Raw genomic sequence first — 12260 nt, 5'->3', positions numbered from 1 at the left:
GGAGGCAACGTGATGGCATGGGCATGCATGGCTTTCAATGGCACTGGGTCACTTGTGTTTATTGATGACATAACAGCAGACAAGAGTAGCCGGATGAATTCTGAAGTGTACCGGGATATACTTTCAGCCCAGATTCAGCCAAATGCCGCAAAGTTGATCGGACGGCGCTTCATAGTACAGATGGACAATGACCCCAAGCATACAGCCAAAGCTACCCAGGAGTTCATGAGTGCAAAAAAGTGGAACATTCTGCAATGGCCAAGTCAATCACCAGATCTTAACCCAATTGAGCATGCATTTCACTTGCTCAAATCCAGACTTAAGACGGAAAGACCCACAAACAAGCAAGACCTGAAGGCTGCGGCTGTAAAGGCCTGGCAAAGCATTAAGAAGGAGGAAACCCAGTGTTTGGTGATGTCCATGGGTTCCAGACTTAATGCAGTGATTGCCTCCAAAGTATTCGCAACAAAATATTAAAAATAAAATTTTTTTTTTGGGTTTGGTTTATTTGTCCAATTACTTTTGAGCTCCTAAAATGTGGAGTGTTTGTAAAGAAATGTGTACAATTCCTACAATTTCTATCAGATATTTTTGTTCAAACCTTCAAATTAAACGTTACAATCTGCACTTGAATTCTGTTGTAGAGGTTTCATTTCAAATCCAATGTGGTGGCATGCAGAGCCCAACTCGCGAAAATTGTGTCACTGTCCAAATATTTCTGGACCTAACTGTATACTAGCAAACACTCAGTGTACCTAGTGGCATCCTAAACGTGGCTATTGGACTTTGCTATAGTCCCACTAGTGCAAAGACATTTGCAGCACCTCTGCCTGCATTGCACACTACAACTCATTATAACTAAGCCATTATACTAGCAAACACTCAGTGTACCTAGTGGCATCCTAAACGTGGCTATTGGGCTTTGCTATAGTCCCACTAGTGCAAAGACATTTGCAGCACCTCTGCCTGCATTGCACACTACAACTCATTATAACTAAGCCATTATACTAGCAAACACTCAGTGTACCTAGTGGCATCCTAAACGTGGCTATTGGGCTTTGCTATAGTCCCACTAGTGCAAAGACATTTGCAGCACCTCTGCCTGCATTGCACACTACAACTCATTATAACTAAGCCATTATACTAGCAAACACTCAGTGTACCTAGTGGCATCCTAAACGTGGCTATTGGACTTTGCTATAGTCCCACTAGTGCAAAGACATTTGCAGCACCTCTGCCTGCATTGCACACTCCAACTCATTATAACTAAGCCATTATACTAGCAAACACTCAGTGTACCTAGTGGCATCCTAAACGTGGCTATTGGACTTTGCTATAGTCCCACTAGTGCAAAGACATTTGCAGCACCTCTGCCTGCATTGCACACTACAACTCATTATAACTAAGCCATTATACTAGCAAACACTCAGTGTACCTAGTGGCATCCTAAACGTGGCTATTGGACTTTGCTATAGTCCCACTAGTGCAAAGACATTTGCAGCACCTCTGCCTGCATTGCACACTCCAACTCATTATAACTAAGCCATTATACTAGCAAACACTCAGTGTACCTAGTGGCATCCTAAACGTGGCTATTGGACTTTGCTATAGTCCCACTAGTGCAAAGACATTTGCAGCACCTCTGCCTGCATTGCACACTCCAACTCATTATAACTAAGCCATTATACTAGCAAACACTCAGTGTACCTAGTGGCATCCTAAACGTGGCTATTGGACTTTGCTATAGTCCCACTAGTGAAAAGACATTTGCAGCACCTCTGCCTGCATTGCACACTACAACTCATTATAACTAAGCCATTATACTAGCAAACACTCAGTGTACCTAGTGGCATCCTAAACGTGCCTATTGGACTTTGCTATAGTCCCACTAGTGCAAAGACATTTGCAGCACCTCTGCCTGCATTGCACACTACAACTCATTATAACTAAGCCATTATACTAGCAAACACTCAGTGTACCTAGTGGCATCCTAAACGTGGCTATTGGACTTTGCTATAGTCCCACTAGTGCAAAGACATTTGCAGCACCTCTGCCTGCATTGCACACTCCAACTCATTATAACTAAGCCATTATACTAGCAATTTTTGCTGCCAGTTTAAGGGCCGTAGTTGCATTGTCAGGGATATTTATTCTTTATTATTCTGCTGTTAATAAAGCTAGACCACCACTGCAATCTACACCACCTCTGAATTTTTACTACCACATTTTCAGTCCACAATCTTGTCGCAATCAACATGAGTGGCAAAATGACAGATGCTGGTGGAAAGGGGAAGAGGCGTGGTGGAAAAGGCAAAAAAGGTTTTGTTTGTGGGGAAGGTGGCAAAGCTCCATTATCATCTGCTGAAGATAGACCATCTACCAGCAAAAGTAAGATGTCTACTACTTACCGTGGACAATCCGATGTGCTCCCTTTTTTACGGACACGAACAACAGGAACAAAGGTAGATGATGGCCAAAAAAGGAAAATGCTTGAATGGATCTCAAGTGGTCCAACAAGTGCCCTCTCAGCCACTTCAAGTACCACATCCAAAAAACACCAGTCCTCTGAGTTGTCATCCCAATCAAACTTGCTTTCTCCCAGCTCTGAAGTCTCCATCAGCCCTGCACAGTATGGTGGAACTGAGATGGCTGAGTCTGCAGAGCTGTTCAGTCACACTATAGCCTGGGAATCAGAGGTCTGCTCCCAAGCTACAGTGAGTACAGAACAGGAAATGGTCTGCAGTGATGCCCAGAACCTTTGTGACTCTGATTCAGGCCGTGAGGACCAAGTTTCGGAGCATAATGTTGACCCTTTGTCACAAACTGTAACACCTGTGGTTATAGACAATGAGGAACATACTGATGAAGATGAGACTCAGATACCCGATTGGGATGACAACTTAAATATTCGGTCAGGGCAAGAAGAGGCTCGGTCTGAGGGGGAGGGGAGTGCAAACACAACAATTGATGATGAAGTTCTAGATCCCACCTACTGTCAACCCACAGTCAGGCACTCGAGGAGGTCAACAGAGGTGGTGGCGGAGGATGCAACTGATGACGAAGTTACCTTGCGCCTTCCTGGACAGAGTCGGAGTACTGGTAGCACGTCTACAACTGCATCCTCAGCCACCACTCTGCCTCTGAGCATTATTCGTGGTGGATCAACAGGTCGCATGGCCTCTAAGCCTTGCCTAGCCTGGTCCTTTTTTGACATAGAAAAAGATCGCCCAAATTATGTGATCTGTAAAATTTGTCATGATTCTCTTAGTAGAGGTCAAAACCTCAGCAGTTTGACAACTTCTTCCATGAATCATCACATGAATAAATATAATATGGCCCGGTGGGAAGCTCACCGTGCTGCAATGCGGCCTAGCGGAGCGAACCATCCACCGCCTGCCCCTTCCAGTGCATACGCGCGCTCGTCATCTTCTAGGACTGTGGGGACAGCTGTCACACCTGTTTTTCCACCCACAACTTCCACCACTGTAACCGCAACAGGCAGTTTGCTTGGTAGGTCGTCAGTTGGTTTGGAAGGGGAAACAAGTGAGTGTGTACAGCTCTTTCAGACATCGATAGCACCAACTTTGGATGAAGGCAACATCATGTCTCCGCCTGCACTTTCCTCACAAACCTGCATTTTTCCAGGGACACCCTACTCAACACCGTCTACACACAGCAGCCAGATCTCTGTCCCTCAGATGTGGACAAATAAAAGGCCATTTCCTGCGACCCATGACAAAGCTAAGAGGTTGACTCTATCCCTCTGTAAGCTGTTGGCTACCGAAATGCTGCCTTTCCGCCTAGTTGACACACAGGATTTTAGAGACCTTATGTCTGTCGCTGTGCCCCAGTACCAGATGCCTAGTCGCCACTACTTCTCTAAGAAAGGTGTGCCCGCGCTACACCAGCATGTCGCACACAACATCACCGCTTCCTTGAGAAACTCTGTGTGTGAACGGGTGCATTTCACCACCGATACTTGGACCAGTAAGCATGGACAGGGACGTTACATGTCGCTGACTGGGCACTGGGTAACTATGGTGATAGATGGTGAAGGGTCTGCTGCACAAGTCTTGCCGTCCCCACGACTTGTGTGTCAATCCTCTGTCTGTCCAAGTTCCGCCACTGCTTCAGCATCCTCCACCTCATCTGGGTCCTCCACCTCCGCCCCAAGCCTGCCTGGTCAGGCCACCAGCGTTCTCACTGCGCAGAATGAATCACGCACCCCTCATAACTATGCTGGCAGCAGAGCGCAACGGCATCAGGCGGTCTTTAGCTTGACATGTCTTGGGAATAAGAGTCACACAGCTGAGGAGTTGTGGTCAGCTCTGCGGTCCGAGTTTAATAAATGGTTGTCTCCACTCAACCTGCAGCCTGGTAAGGCCGTGTGCGACAATGCTGCAAACCTGGGTGCGGCCCTTCGCCTGGGCAAGGTGACACACGTACCTTGTATGGCTCACGTGTTGAACCTTGTCGTGCAGCAATTTTTAACACACTATCCCGGCTTAGATGGCCTTCTGAACAGGGCACGAAAACTGTCTGCTCACTTCCGCCGTTCAAGCACCGCAGCTGAGCGACTTGCATCGCTCCAGAAGTCTTTCGGCCTGCCGGTTCATCGCCTGAAATGCGATGTGGTGACACGCTGGAATTCAACTCTCCACATGTTACAGCGACTGTGGCAGCACCGCCGTGCCCTGGTGCAATACGTCATGATGTATAGCCTGGGCCAACGAGATGCAGAGGTGGGGCAGATCACCCTGATGGAGTGGTCTCAGATCAAGGACCTATGCACCCTTCTGCACAGTTTCGACATGGCGACGAATATGTTTAGCGCTGACAATGCCATTATCAGCATGACGATTCCAGTCATTTACATGCTGGAGCACACGCTAAACACTATTCGGAGTCAGGGGGTGGGACAACAGGAAGGGGATGAACTACAGGAGGATTCATATGCGCAAGACACAACAACATCACCAAGGTCCAGACGTTCATCATCACCAAGGCGCCAGGCATGGGAGCATGGGGGACAGGGATCAACAAGGGCGCATGGTAGCAGGCAAGATATTGAGGAAGGTGCAGGAGGACATGAAGAAATGGAGGACGAACTGTCCATGGACATGGAAGACTCAGCAGATGAGGGAGACCTTGGTCAAATTTCAGTTGAAAGAGGTTGGGGGGAGATGTCAGAGGAAGAAAGAACGGTTAGCACCTCTATGCCACAAACACAGCGTGGACTTGGTCCGCATGGCTGCGCAAGACACATGAGTGCCTTCTTGTTGCACTACCTCCAACATGACCCTCGTATTGTCAAAATTAGAAGTGATGATGACTACTGGCTTGCCACACTATTAGATCCCCGGTACAAGTCCAAATTTTGTGACATAATTCCAGCCATAGAAAGGGACGCACGTATGCAGGAGTATCAGCAGAAGCTGTTACTCGATCTTAGATCCGCTTTTCCACCAAACAACCGTGCAGGTGCAGGGAGTGAATCTCCCAGTTGTAACTTGACAAACATGGGACGGTCTCGTCATCTTCAACAGTCTACACGTACCAGTAGGACCGTATCTGGTGCTGGTAACAGCAATTTTATGGAATCTTTTCATAATTTTTTTAGACCCTCCTTTGCAAGGCCACCAGAGACAACAAGTCTGACACATAGTCAACGGCTGGAGAGGATGATACAGGAGTATCTACAAATGAACATCGGTGCCATGACTTTGCAAATGGAGCCTTGCTCATTTTGGGCTTCAAATCTAGAAAAATGGCCAGAGCTATCCAGTTACGCCTTGGAGATTTTGTCGTGTCCAGCTGCCAGCGTTGTCTCTGAACATGTCTTCAGTGCTGCTGGGTGTGTGCTGACAGATAAGCGCACGCGTCTGTCCAGTGACAATGTGGACAGACTGACGTTCATCAAAATGAACAAGTCATGGATCCAGAAGGAATTTACAACCCCTGTGTCATCCTGGGGAGAGTAAATGCTTGTGGATTTGGAATGTGCTTGATGCAAATCAAAACATCCTGTTTGCAACTAGGGCACAAGTGCTGCCACTGATGGGGTGGGTGTCTGTGTGGCCCAATTTTTTGAAAAAAGGGAGACTCCGCTTGGAGTAACCCTTGCTTACATTGTTTTTCAAAGAAGCCAAGATGAACAAGTCATGGTTCAGCAAAGACTTTGCTACCTACCCCGGTGTCATCCTGGGGACGGTTAAGAATAGCGTATTTTTGAATGTGCTTGATGCAAATCTAGCTGTGAAGTGTACAACTAGGGCACAAGTGCTGCCACTGAATGGGTGGGTGTGTGTGGGGCACAATTTTTGGAAAAAAAGGGAGACTCCGCTTGGAGTCACCTTGCGGTGTTTTACATGATTTTAGAAGGGCATGCCATGCCTATATCTGTGTCTCATCCTCTTTTTCCTCGTAACGCTGTTTTGTTTTCACATGAGAATTTGTCCTTGTCACTTTCCCATGTGTTTGTGTTGTGTTGTGAGTTGTTTGTCACCTTTTGGACACCTTTGAGTGTGTTTTCTAGGTGTTTTTCTGTGTTTGTGATTGCCTGCCATTGTTTCCTATGCAGTTCGAGTTCGGTTCGTCGAACGTTCGCGAGCCGAACTCGAACGGGACCTCCGTTCGGCGAACCGACCTCGAGCCGAACCGGAACCGGTTCGCTCATCTCTATTCATAACATGAGTAGGCTATAACCCACACCCCTCCATACCCCTAGGTCTAGGAATTACAAGATGTAGACTGTATGAGATTCGTGTGGTAATTAAGGAATCTGTGATACAAGATTTGATTTTTCACAAGCAAAGAGATGGCACTGTTACGCTCACCGAGGAGCGGCGAACGTCCGGAGGTGGACCCACTGGACCGTGCACCGGACTCCCCTGAGAAGACGGCCAGCAGCGAACCCCTATACAGGGACTGTGCGGCGCCTCCCCAGAAGGCCTAAATGCACGGCAGCCAGGGACCGGAGGTAGGAGTCTCTGTACGGTCAGGCGTGGCTCGGGTACGATGTCCGCGGCAGGCGGAACACGGAAGTGGCACCGGAGATGTTTCACAGCTGGTGACGTCCACAGCCGGTACGGTACAGATAGTGTCCACGGCAGGTATGGCACGGTGACGTCCACGGTAGGAATGGGTGGTGACGTCCACAGCCGGTACGGTACAGATAGTGTCCACGGCAGGTATGGCACGGTGACGTCCACGGTAGGAATGGGTGGTGACGTCCACAGCCGGTACGGTACAGATAGTGTCCACGGCAGGTATGGCACGGTGACGTCCACGGTAGGAATGGGTGGTGACGTCCACAGCCGGAATGGTATAGATGGCACTACGGTGAGACACAGGATTAGAATCAGGTAACAAATGTACGGATCATAAACAATAGCATAGACAGATTAGGACACTGGCAATGCACTAATAGAGGCGTTGCTCGGGCGCCTGCTGCCGGGGGAAGTGAACTTAAATACCTATTAGGCAGCAGGTGATCTCTGAGATCACTTCCAGGATTTGGGGCATGCCACTTTAAGAAAGGGGGCGTGGCCTCGCACGCAGCCTAGAATCACCTACAGCAATTCTGTGTGAGGAGGAAACTGCAGCAGGCCCTGGAGTGGGAGCAACGTCTGCAGAGCCCTGGGGCCGGTAAGTGGAAGGCCTTCTCTGCCTGGGAGTGGGGGCAGGAGTGCATGTGGGAGCCATGCTGGGACTGGGCAGATGTGAGGGAGAGCTCCCCCCCCGGGGTCTGGTGGGACCAGGCGTTACAGGCACTAAGTAGAGAACACAGGGCAGGTTATGGCCAAGACAAAATAGATAGTCATCAACTGAGATACAGTCAAGAGAAAATTAGTAGATATACGTATAAGGTATTTACAATTTGGATTTTGGGACTATATGGAAAATTGCACCCCAAATCCGATAACCAAGTGCTGTGGAAAATGCATTGGTGTTTGTTAATAAGGGGAAACGGACCACTAGGATTTTGAGGTGAATGATGGTGGTTCAGTAGTTTATGAATTTTAACTAGGGAAACAAGAGTAGGATGGGAAGAATTTTATTACATATACTGTTTGTAAGAAAACATTGGTAGTTCATACTTACTATGATTCCACACATGTCTTATACAAAGGTGTCAAAATCAGTCAAGGGGTGTGATATATAAAAGTAAAATTGGTCTATGTGCTGCAATCAAGAAACTACCTGGAGACAAATTCCCAAAAATTGACAAACAAAACTTTTCTGTTCCCATTCAACTCTTGGTTTTGGCTAATATCTAATGATGCTAAATAGTAACTTAAATATACATGTGCATAGTGGCAGTTTTCTATCTATATATATAATTGCCTTATTCTGTCTGTCTGTCTGTCTGTCTGTCATGCTCCAAAATTGTGTCCTTACGGTGACACAAAGCTGATTGGCCGCTGGGCTCGCCATGGCCCCGCCCCCCCACACGGATTGGCCTCTCGCCCCGGCTCTCTGCAGACCCCACCCCCTCACGCAATGCACGCTCGCTCTGGCCCAACTGACACGGAGCTCCGACTCCCAGGTGAGTACACACACATACATCAGATCACACTCACTCTCACACACACCTCACACATCACATCCACACACTCACAACATCCTGGGATATCGCTTGCTTCTACACCGGCTCCGTCACGATCACAGCAGCGCCAGACATAACCTTGCGATGCTGGGATCGTGACGGAGCCCGCGAACGCTGGTAACCATTATACACATCGGGTAACTAAGGTCCCTTAGTTACCCGATGTGTATCATAGTTACCAGTGTACACCGGCTCCCGGTACACATGTGCAGGGAGCCGGCATTATACTCCTCTCCCCCCAGGACTACTCCTCCTATTACAGTCCTCCTATTATACTCCTCTCTGAGTATAATAGGAGAACTATTATAGCATGGGGGATGTAGCACGATGGGGGGTGCGCAGCATGGGGGATGTAGCACGATGGGGTGCGCAGCATGGGGGATGTAGCACGATGGGGAGTGCGCAGCATGGGGGATGTAGCACGATGGGGAGTGCGCAGCATGGGGGATGTAGCACGATGGGGGGTGCGCAGCATGGGGGATGGAGCACGATGGGGGGTGCGCAGCATGGGGGATGTAGCACAATGGGGAGTGCGCAGCATGGGGGATGTAGCACGATGGGGAGTGCGCAGCATGGCGGATGTAGCACGATGGGGAGTGTGCAGCATGGGGGATGTAGCACGATGGGGAGTGCGCAGCATGGGGGATGTAGCACGATGGGGAGTGCGCAGCATGGGGGATGTAGCACGATGGGGAGGTGCGCAGCATGGGGGATGTAGCACGATGGGGAGTGCGCAGCATGGGGGATGTAGCACGATGGGGAGTGCGCAGCATGGGGGATGTAGCACGATGGGGAGTGTGCAGCATGGGGGATGTAGCACGATGGGGAGTGCGCAGCATGGCGGATGTAGCACGATGGGGAGTGCGCAGCATGGCGGATGGAGCACGATGGCGGGTGCGCAGCATGGGGGATGTAGCACGATGGGGGATGTAGCACGATGGGGGATGTAGCACAATGGGGGGTGCGCAGCATGGGGGATGTAGCACAATGGGGAGTGCGCAGCATGGGGGATGTAGCACGATGGGGAGTGCACAGCATGGGGGATGTAGCACGATGGGGGGTGCGCAGCATGGGGGATGTAGCACGATGGGGGGTGCGCAGCATGGGGGATGGAGCATGATGGGGAGTGCGCAGCATGGAGGATGGAGCACGATGGGGAGTGCGCAGCATGGAGGATGGAGCACGATGGGGAGTGCGCAGCATGGGGGATGGAGCACGATGGGGAATGCGCAGCATAGGGGATGGGGCATGATGGGGGGTGCACAGCATGGGGGATGGAGCACGATGGGAGGTGCACACCTCCCCCCAACACACACACACACACACAGGGAACCACAAACACCGCCATACACAGACACCCACACACACAGACAACGCTGCACACACACAACACCCAACACACAAACACCGCGGCATACATAAATATACGCACATACCGCACAACACACACATTGCACAAAACATACCTCCCCCCAAAACACACCACACCCACACAAACCACGCAACACACACACACACAACGCGACAGACACACAGCGCTCCACAAACAACGCAACACACATACAACACCGCTCTCACCCCCCGCCACACCCAGACAACACCCAGAACATGTACAGCGCCCTACACAAACACTTGGTAACTACACACAACAACATCTATATATATATATATATATATATATATATATATATCTATATCTATAACAAAAATCATACATGAACTACACAATACGTAAATTCTAGAATACCCGATGCGTAGAATCGGGCCACCTTCTAGTATTTTTATATTGTGGTTGTGGAGCAGATCATGAATTCACCACTATTCGAAACATGTACTTGTTTTAAAAAGTGGCGTGTTAGGTAATGTTAATAGACGTCTGTCGCGGGCGGAGGAGGGGACGCTGCGCTCACCCACTGTTCGGGTCCGGCTGCTGCTGCTGCTTGGTGGTGGCTCAAGCGGTGGGCCGGATCCCGGGGACTCGAGCGGCGCTCCTTGCCCGTGAGTAAACAGGGGAATGATTTTGGGGATTTATTGTCCGTGACGCCACCCATGGTTGTGGTGAAGTTGGGACACCACCGCTGCTCTGGACGGGGATCCCGGGAGCGATGACAGGGAGCAGCTTGGATGTTGGTTCTCCCCTCCGTGGGTAGGGGGTTGGTTATCCCGGGGCCCGGTGAGGGTTTGGGGATGCAGGCGGGTTACGGGGCCTGGTGAGGTGCAGGGTCACGGGGGCAGCGCTGTGCCGCACGGCACGGTGGTACTCACTCAGCCAGTAATCCACACAGAGTCTCTCGTCAAACAAACGGCTGGATGGACGGGTCCCACAGGCGGCTGCGGTTGTTCTCCTCCCGGCAGGTTGATGGTGACTGCCTTTCCCTGCACCTGTGTAGTGTGTATGGTTCCAATGGATTCCCACCGGTAACCCGCTCCCCAGCTTGGATGGATGCTGAGGGAGCCCCTTTTGCCCGCAGGCTCTGGCCCTGGGAACTGTAGCTTTGGCGGTGACTGTGTTTCCCTCTACGGTGTGAGCTGTTGCCTTCAATCGGGTCTTGGCTGCTGGGAAACCCTGGAGGTTCCCTTCGCTAACGGATTTGACCGGTTTTACGTCGACTCCTAGCCTGGTCGGGGTCCGTAGGCCCTGCCGGATGGTGCTGGCTTCTCTTTACTCCCCGATCCGGTACCGCCGGGCCACCGCCCGTCCACGGTCCATACGGTTTGCTCCAATTAGCCTCTCCTGCAGACGGTCACCACCGTCTGCCAACCTAGCTGAGTGCCCAGGCCACAGACCCGGACACGGTCAGTCTGCTCCTCTACCACTTCTCTCCAAAACTCATCTGACTACCTTTTCCCGCCTCCAGGACTATGAACTCCTCGGTGGGCGGGACCAACCACCTGGCCCACCCCCTGGTGTGGACATCAGCCCCTGGAGGAAGGCAACAAGAATTTTGTGTTTGGCTTCGGTGTGCCTAGCCGGGGTGTAGGGTGTGTTGGTGTAGTACCTGTGATGACCTGGCTTGTCCAGGGCGCCACATTCCCCCTTAATAAAATGCAGACCATTCGCGGGCTGCCCGTCCATCACCGGTTTTATTTTAACTGTAAAAGAGTAAAAACGGTAAAAACATGCAAAACAAGCATTTTCAATCTTCCCACATCGGGAGGCACATTTCTTAAACGTTACCAACATTTTAATGAATATGGTTACGGCTTCCGCTCTTCTCCCACCCAAGCAACCTGGCCCTGATGCTGCCCCTAAGCAAATGGGCAGCACCCCTTCACCCCAGTCCAACACCAAGTTGCCCGAGCGGGTTCTGTCCCTTTCAGGGGACCCGCGTCCATGGGGACCCCTGAACCCCCCCGGAGGATTGCCACCGGTTACGGTAGTGGCGGGCCTGGGCCATCACTTTTCTCCAGGCCCATCCTCCAAATCAGCCTCTCCGGAGGCGGTAACGGTGTCAAGCCAAAAAATATATTTATTTACATGCCACTCAGTTTGTGGTTGCCCTGCAAGTTCTCGAGCTTGTCCATAGCAGTTTCTACGCATTGGTTTCAAGGGGTCCCAACGGGGACCAGTTGCCGGCAACGGCCGGTGCAATCACGGTTCTCAATCAGGTGACTTCTTCGGTAATCATTTCTTTTCTTATCATTCACAAAC

The sequence above is a fragment of the Anomaloglossus baeobatrachus genome, chromosome 3 (assembly GCF_048569485.1).
Source record: "Anomaloglossus baeobatrachus isolate aAnoBae1 chromosome 3, aAnoBae1.hap1, whole genome shotgun sequence".
Taxonomy (NCBI): Eukaryota; Metazoa; Chordata; class Amphibia; order Anura; family Aromobatidae; genus Anomaloglossus; species Anomaloglossus baeobatrachus.
Note: the sequence above shows the minus strand (reverse complement) of the source record.